The following is a 7,698-nucleotide window of genomic DNA, read 5'->3' on the forward strand; positions in this document are numbered from 1 at the left end:
AAACCAACTCTGGCCGTAATAACGGCCTTGATATGCCTGGGCATTGAGTCAAACAGAGCTTGGATGGCCAATGAAGCTTCAACACGATACCACAGTTCATGAAGAGTAGTGACTGGCGCATTGTGATGAGCCAGTTGCTCGGCCACCATTGATCAGACATTTTCAGTTGGTGAGAGATCTGGAGAATGTGCTGGCCAAGCAGCACTCGAACATTTTCTGTATCCAGAAAGGCCCGTACGGGACCTGCAACATGCGGTCGTGCATTATCCTGCTGAAATGTAGGTTTCGCAGGGATCGAATGGAGGGTAGAGCCACGGTTCGTAACACATTTGAAATGTAACGTCCACTGTTCAAAGTGCCGTCAATGCGAACCGGAGGTGACCGAGACGTGTAACAAATGGCACCCCATACCATCACGCCGGGTGATACGCCAGTATGGCGACGACGAATGGACGCTTCAAAATGGTTCAAATGGCTCTGAGCACTATGGGATTTAACATCTATGGTCATCAGTCCCATAGAACTTAGAACTACTTAAACCTAACTAACCTAAGGACAGCACACAACACCCAGTCATCACGAGGCAGAGAAAATCCCTGTCCCCGCCGGGAATCGAACCCGGGAACCCGGGCGTGGGGAGCGAGAACGCTACCGCACGACCACGAGCTGCGGACAATATACGCTTCCAATGTGCGTTCACCGCGATGTAGCCAAACACGGATGCGATCATCATGATGCTGTTAACAGAACCTGGATTCGTCCGAAAAAATGACGTTTTGCCATTCGTGCACCCAGGTTCGTCGTTGGGTACACCATCGCTGTCTATTATGCAGCGTCAAGGGTAACCGCAGCCGTGGCTCCGAGCTCATAGTCCATGCTGCTGCAAACGTCGTCGAACTGTTCGTACAGATGGTTATTGTCTTGCAAAGGTCCCCATCTGTTGACTCAGAGATCGAAACGTGGCTGCACGATCCGTTACATTCATGCGGATAAGATGCCTGTCATCTCGACTGCTAGTGACACGAGGCCGTTGGGATCCAGCACGGCGTTCCGTATTACCCTTCTGAACCCACCGATTCCATATTCTGCTAACAGTCATTGGATCTCGACCAACGCGAGCAGCAATCTCGCGATACGATAAACCGCAATCGCGTTAGGCTACAATCCGACTTTTATCAAAGTCGGAAACGTTATGGTACGCATTTCGCCTCCTTACACGAGGCATCACAACAACGTTTCACCAGGCAACGCCGGTCAACTGCTGTTTGTGTATGAGAAATCGGTTGGAAACTTTATTCGTGTTAGCACGTTGTAGGTGTCGCCACCGGCGCCAACCTTGTGTGAATGCTCTGAAAAGCTTATCATTTGCATATCACAGCGTCTTCTTCCTGTCGGTTAAATTTCGCGTCTGTAGCACGTTATCTTCGTGGTGTAGCAATTTTAATGGTCAGTAGTGCATAAAATCAGATCTTGCCTGCACGCAAGTGATGGTCGTTTCCGCTTACGATGTAGAGCTGGTGAGTGCTGTCTCGTAGAGTGCATTTGTGAAAAATACACTGGTCCCACCCAAGGCCTCATGGTCTGGGGAGAAATAAATTACAACTTTCGTTCACCTTTGGTGTGTTTCTGGAGGAGACGCTAGCCAGCACTCTGTACGTGCAGAGTGTTGTTGACCGTTGTTTTTCCGTTATTGCAAAAGAATGGTGTTTTTCCAACTCGATAATGCTCGCCCTAACACTGCCCGTGACGTGCGGAAACCTCTTTGGACAGCACGATCTCAAGACTTGTCTCCATATGTGGGATGTGAAGGGACGATAAGTGACTCGGGCGATTCGCCAACCAACCACTCTTACAGAATCACTTGAGAGGTCGATTAGACGTGGCATCACGTATCCCAGGACATTATTCGTCATCTGTACGATAAGATGCCAGAGACAGTTCCTGTGAAGGCTGCACCACGCACTAATATAGTTGTTTCAACATGGGTCGATATCTGTTACCTGTGAATTGGTTGTGTTATTAACCTGTAAATGCAGTCATTTATGTACTCCATATGCACTGCTGCAACAATAAATCTTCAGTGAATTAGAAACCTTAAAAGGGTGTACTATTTTCTTTTTTTTTCAGGAAGTGTAATTTTGAATGAGAAAAGAGTATCTATATACCCTGTATAATTACAGCACTGGTATTTTCTGCACATTCTTCACGGTTGGGATTTTCGTATTGCAAAGTGACGACAGCTAACGTCCTCGCAGACGGCAGCTGTCAGTTTATGCAATGGAGCCTTGGCGTGATGTAGCGTGGCGTCCATCTGCACGCTACATGACGTGCGCTCTCTCGCGGAAATCCCATTGTAGGCGGACTGCCGCCGAATTACCTTCCAAATTGCAAACTATGCACTACACACTTTAACGTTAATTTCGCTGCGACCGCGTTCCTATCCGAAGGGGTATTTCCGCGCTCGACTTGAAATATGCCAGTTCAGTCGGTGCTGGATGTGAATGCTGCCCTAAATCTCCACAGCGCGAGAAACAGCACATCTGCTGTAGTGGTCCAGAAATTCCCGGCAGTTACAATCGAGAGACCTCGTGCGCCGAGGCAAACAATTTAATCGCGTGTCCGCCTACAAAAGGGGGTGTGATTAGCTCGGTCGGTCGCGGCTGGCTTCATTCACAGCCCAGTACGGGCGCCATGACGCTCGTTCGCGATATGGGACAACCGCTGCCGCTTTATTGTCGGAATTCCATTACATCTTACAACGCACTCACATGCAGCGTGAACCAGGACGCTAACGACAAATTTTCGGAACCTGTTCTGGGACATTTTCTACTTTTGTATGGAGACCCGTGGTCACTGACGGTCCATTGCAGAGTAAGAATGCATATACGATTTTATCTCTTTTTCTTTGAAAATGTCTTCTCGAGAGGAAAATATTACGTAATGCGCAATTACAATTGTGACGCTTGACAGCGCACAAAGCGCATTGGCTGAAGTTTGAACTGTCCTCCGTCTCACGCAATTATAGGGTGTACAGTACAGTTGATAAAAGTAAAGGACACTTGTAATTTTGAGAGTATATATATATATATATATATATATATATATATATATATATATATATATATATATATTGGCCACGACATCTTGGTAGATGATTGTTGCAGTGACTGTGTATTTATGGGTTGCATTTTTCATAAGCCAATGGCAGCACGGCATCTCTTGCCGAAATTGTCACAAGTGTATCTGGCTGCTGAGGCAGGAGCAGTGGTAGCATTGCGAAGCTTTTTCTGCGTTAATCTGTCTAACAAGCCTTCGTCATGCTTCGACATTCCAGATGATAAATCATCATGACACTCTGGTCTCATGTTAGCCCGTGCCTCCCATCTGTTTGTGTCGATTGAAAAGCTCTCCATATCTCGTTTACAGGAGTCCTTGAACCTCAATACAGGACGTCCTACAGGTCTTTTGGCTATAGAGATCTCGCCAAGCATCACCTCACGTGGTAATCTGCCAGGATCCATAGGGTGGACGTGTCCCAGCCAGCGGAGTCGTCTCTGCTTCAAGATAGCTGAAATACTGTTGCAGTTAGTTTTAGATAGCACTGCTTCGTTGGTCACTCGGTCCTTCCACGTTACTCCGAGGATGGATCTCAGGCGCCGCATGTGGAAAGCATTAAGGCGACGTCCTTGTTTCGCATAGGTAGTCCATGTTTCCGATGCATACGAAAGGATGCTGAGGACGCAAGTTTGATATACAAGAATTTTGGTGCTCAAAAAGAGTTTGTTGTTTTTCCAAACACGTGTAGAGAGTTTGCCAAAAGTTTGTGAGTATAACAGAAGCAGTAACGCCTTATTGACACACAGCACGAAGCATCTAAAAACGCACAAGAAAATTTGTCTTAGAATTTCTGACGTGGAAAGAGCACTTGACATTGTGAACCCTATTCAGGGCGGAACAACAGTAAGAGATACTTGAATACCGCAGTATTTCGTTTGCTGACTTCGTAATTTCATGGTGGAGTGTACATCTACGTCTAACAGGGGGTGGACAAAACATATGGATGCACCAAAAGCACAACTAATTACCAGCCTAACACGCTGTAGCGAACCCACTGCAATTCAAAAGAGCATCTAGTCGTCTCGTAATGGCTAAATACCGATCAGTTTGAAATCGTTGGTCTCTAAGGGACTCTTATACCAAACTTCCTGCAAAGTTGTGGCTCGTTCAAGTGACAATAATGGAAGTGGAGAGCCATCGAGCAACCTTATGGCCAAAAAAGACGACAAAGACACAATAATGTTGATATCTGGTGAGTGTGGTAGCCAGGGGAGATGCGACAATCCGTCCTCGTGGTCACAAATCCAGTTCTGGGCCATGTGAGCTGTGTGAAAAAGGGTATGGCCGTCCTGTAACACAGCATCGCCATTGGAAACAAACACTGTACAATGAGATAGACCTGCTCTGTAGAATTTTGTACCTCAAGAAAGCACGGGAGAGGATGTTGTTATGGGTGGCCTGTATCCTCGTTCTAGAACACAAATGCACACGCGTGTTAAAACAGATTTCTTTTCTTCACTTCGAATCACCCAACTTTGGGGTAATTTAGATTACTCACTTCTTGGATGCTTATGCTCTCTTTTTCTACCAATAATTCTTCACTCTATCTGATCTCTTCTTTCTTTCCTCATCTGATATCTGAATTGGTTTCCTGGTGTTGATCTTAACTTGGAACCTCTTAGTTTTGTCTTTGGTCATGGTCTTGGCTGAACCATTCTTTAACATGACTTCGGTTATCTGGAGTTCTCTCAAATCCTTCCCCAGTTCCTTAAACCAAATGGGTTTAGTCTTTTTTTGTAAAAGAAATCAAAGATTTGTTTAGTTAGTCTGTCGGGATTCATTCGGAGTATGTGACCACAGAACTCAATCTTCCTTTTCCTCATGGTTTCCGATAATCTCTCCGTCCGACTTTGCATAGAAGTCTTCGTTTCTATAGAAAACTTGTTTGTTATTTTGGAATTTTGGACCCATGACCTTTCTCTAAATTTTCCTCTCCTTGATTTCCCATTTCTCCATTTGCCCTCTCCTCCCCATGACTAGCGTCTCTGTTGCATAGAGTGCTTCCGGCTTAATTACTGTTTTATGTTGCCTTATTCTGGTGTTCCAAGAGATGGATTTCTTATTGTATGTGTTTCTGTATTTCTGGAAAGACAGCTCCATTTTGGTCCTTCTTGCTTCCATTGCTTTCCCTTCAAGGTTGTTCCATTCAATCCATTCCCTTAGGTAGTTGAAACTGCTAATCACCTCTATTTTTTGAGCTCCTGCTTTAATTCTCTTAGGAGTATCTAGTATATCTGTCATACTCTTTGTTTTTCGTAAGAAATCTTAAGTCCTATCGTCTCTGCCTGCTCTTTTAACTCTGAGATTTGTTCTTTAGCTTTCACCCACGTTTCCGCGAGCAGCGCCATATCTTCAGCAAATGCTAAATACTTAATCGTGATCCCTTTGTTTCTTGTTCCAAGTCTTATTCCCCCTCCCGTTCTTCCATTCCATTACCTCACAACTTTTTCGAGTGCACAGTTAAACAACAGGGGTGAGAGACCATCCCCTTGTCGGATCCCTGTTCTAATATCAGAGGGTTCCGATAGTTCACCCCATGAATCTGACTTTAGAGGACATGTTCATGAGCGTCTCCTTGATGATGTTTAGAGTTTTCCCATCCAAGCTAAACTCCTCCAAAATATTGAACAACGACTCTCTGTCTATGGAATCGTAAGCTTTTTTGAAGTCTACTGTAGTCAGTATATACGGTTTCACCTTCTGCTCCTGATATGCTAAAATGTTTCTGAGGTTTAAAATCTGTTCAGGGCAGGATCTTCCTTTCCTAAACCCTGCTTGATATTCCCCAATTTGGCAATCCAACTGAGATTCTGCACTTTCTAGTAAGGCTCTGGACAATATCTTGTAGGTCACGTTCACTAGGGAAATCCCTCTGTAGTTGCTTTTTTTGTGAAGAGGGTGTATTGGGGCCATTTTCCATTCCTCTGGAGTTATTCCTTTCTTCCATCTCTCCTCAAAAAGTTTCTGAAGTAAGACAATTGCATTTTTGCTAGCATAGTTCCATAATCCGGCTGGTGTCTGATTTTCCCCTGATGCGTTGTAATTTTCCATATGATTTAGTTCTTTATTTACATAAACTGTAAGTTTTGCTTAGCTGGAATAGAGTCCATGTTCTGTGGTACAAGCTCATCAGTAATAGTCCTCTTGCAGACTGATGTCAGTAATCTTGCCATTACAAACTTTAATCTCACTACTAGTGCGCTATAGGCAATAGTCTGGTCACTATGTGCTGTCGTTACCTGCGATGTGAACTGAGCCCACTCTACGATGGACTAACAGATGCCAGACTCGAATGAGTGAGTCAGTGAGGCCCTCCAGTCAGCTGTGGCAGCCTAAATATTTGCTGCCGAGAGGGCGTTGGCGGCATATTGCTTGTCGGTGTGTCTCTGGCCTCTCTCGTGATACGTACACTTGATCCTGCGTCTACTTATCGATCTTCGCGCTTCGTCTTTGTCGACCGGCGTGCTGGCGACAGCTTATGCCAGCACAACATAATCCTTGCCAGCAATGCGACCTATCAAAGTAACCTTGGGGCCCATGGTACGCCACGATATGGCTGCCCTAATCATCACTGAAGCACCGCCATATTTCATTCTTGGCATGTAAACTCGTCCAGGAGTAGAATCGATATGAAATAAGACTCATCTGGCTAAATAACTTTCTTCCAGTGCCCCATTGTCCACATTTTACCCCTAGCGTCATTTGCATCACTGATAAGTGGTTCTGGAATTCAAGCTTGCCCTATAATTCCCTGGAAATAGAGCTCCATTGATGCTGACATCGTTCACGAGCGCGACATTCAGTCCTGCAGTGACTTTTTTCAGCTGTCATCCTGTTATTTTTCGCCACATTGCTCTTCAGTGACCGTCTGTCACGAGCACTCGTTCGTCAGTTTTGTGACTTAGTGTATAATGTTTTTCCGCTTTCCCTGTAGGCGGTACAAATCTTAGATAATGTACTTCTTGAAACACCAATCACTTCGGCTACCTCGGTTACGGAAGCGGGGCACCATACAAGCACCAACAATTTCCTGACGTTCGAATTTACTTCAAGCAATCATACTGAAACGTCCCATTAGAAAAATTATAAATGACTGTGCTTAAAGTGACACACAATATTTTTAGCGCAACGCAATCTGACTTTCAATAATCCCTACAAAAGAATGGCCCTGACTAACGTTAACCTATACCTTTCACAAATCACTTACCTCACAAAAATCTTCGTTACTCGAACCACTGCTATAGAGCGAGCGTCACTACTGTCAGCTAAATAAAAGATTCTAACTACTGAAGGCACTAACTACTGATAGGCATAGGTAGCAAATGAAAGGTTTTGATAGAGAACAAACAAGGTATTTACCTTAATAGTGTTCAAAAGTCATAATATATATATATATATCAGTTCATGATATTCAGTATTACAAATTTACTCTCTCTGATGGACACACGTCCAGATCATCCGCTTTGAAAACTCCGCCATCTCTCTCCCCACATCCACCACTGCTGGCGACTCATCTCCAACTGCACAACGCTACGCGCTGGTAACAGCCAACTGCTCGACACTACAATAGCGACTATTTCA

Source organism: Schistocerca americana, chromosome 5 (genome assembly GCF_021461395.2).
Source record: "Schistocerca americana isolate TAMUIC-IGC-003095 chromosome 5, iqSchAmer2.1, whole genome shotgun sequence".
In the NCBI taxonomy this organism is placed as follows: Eukaryota; Metazoa; Arthropoda; class Insecta; order Orthoptera; family Acrididae; genus Schistocerca; species Schistocerca americana.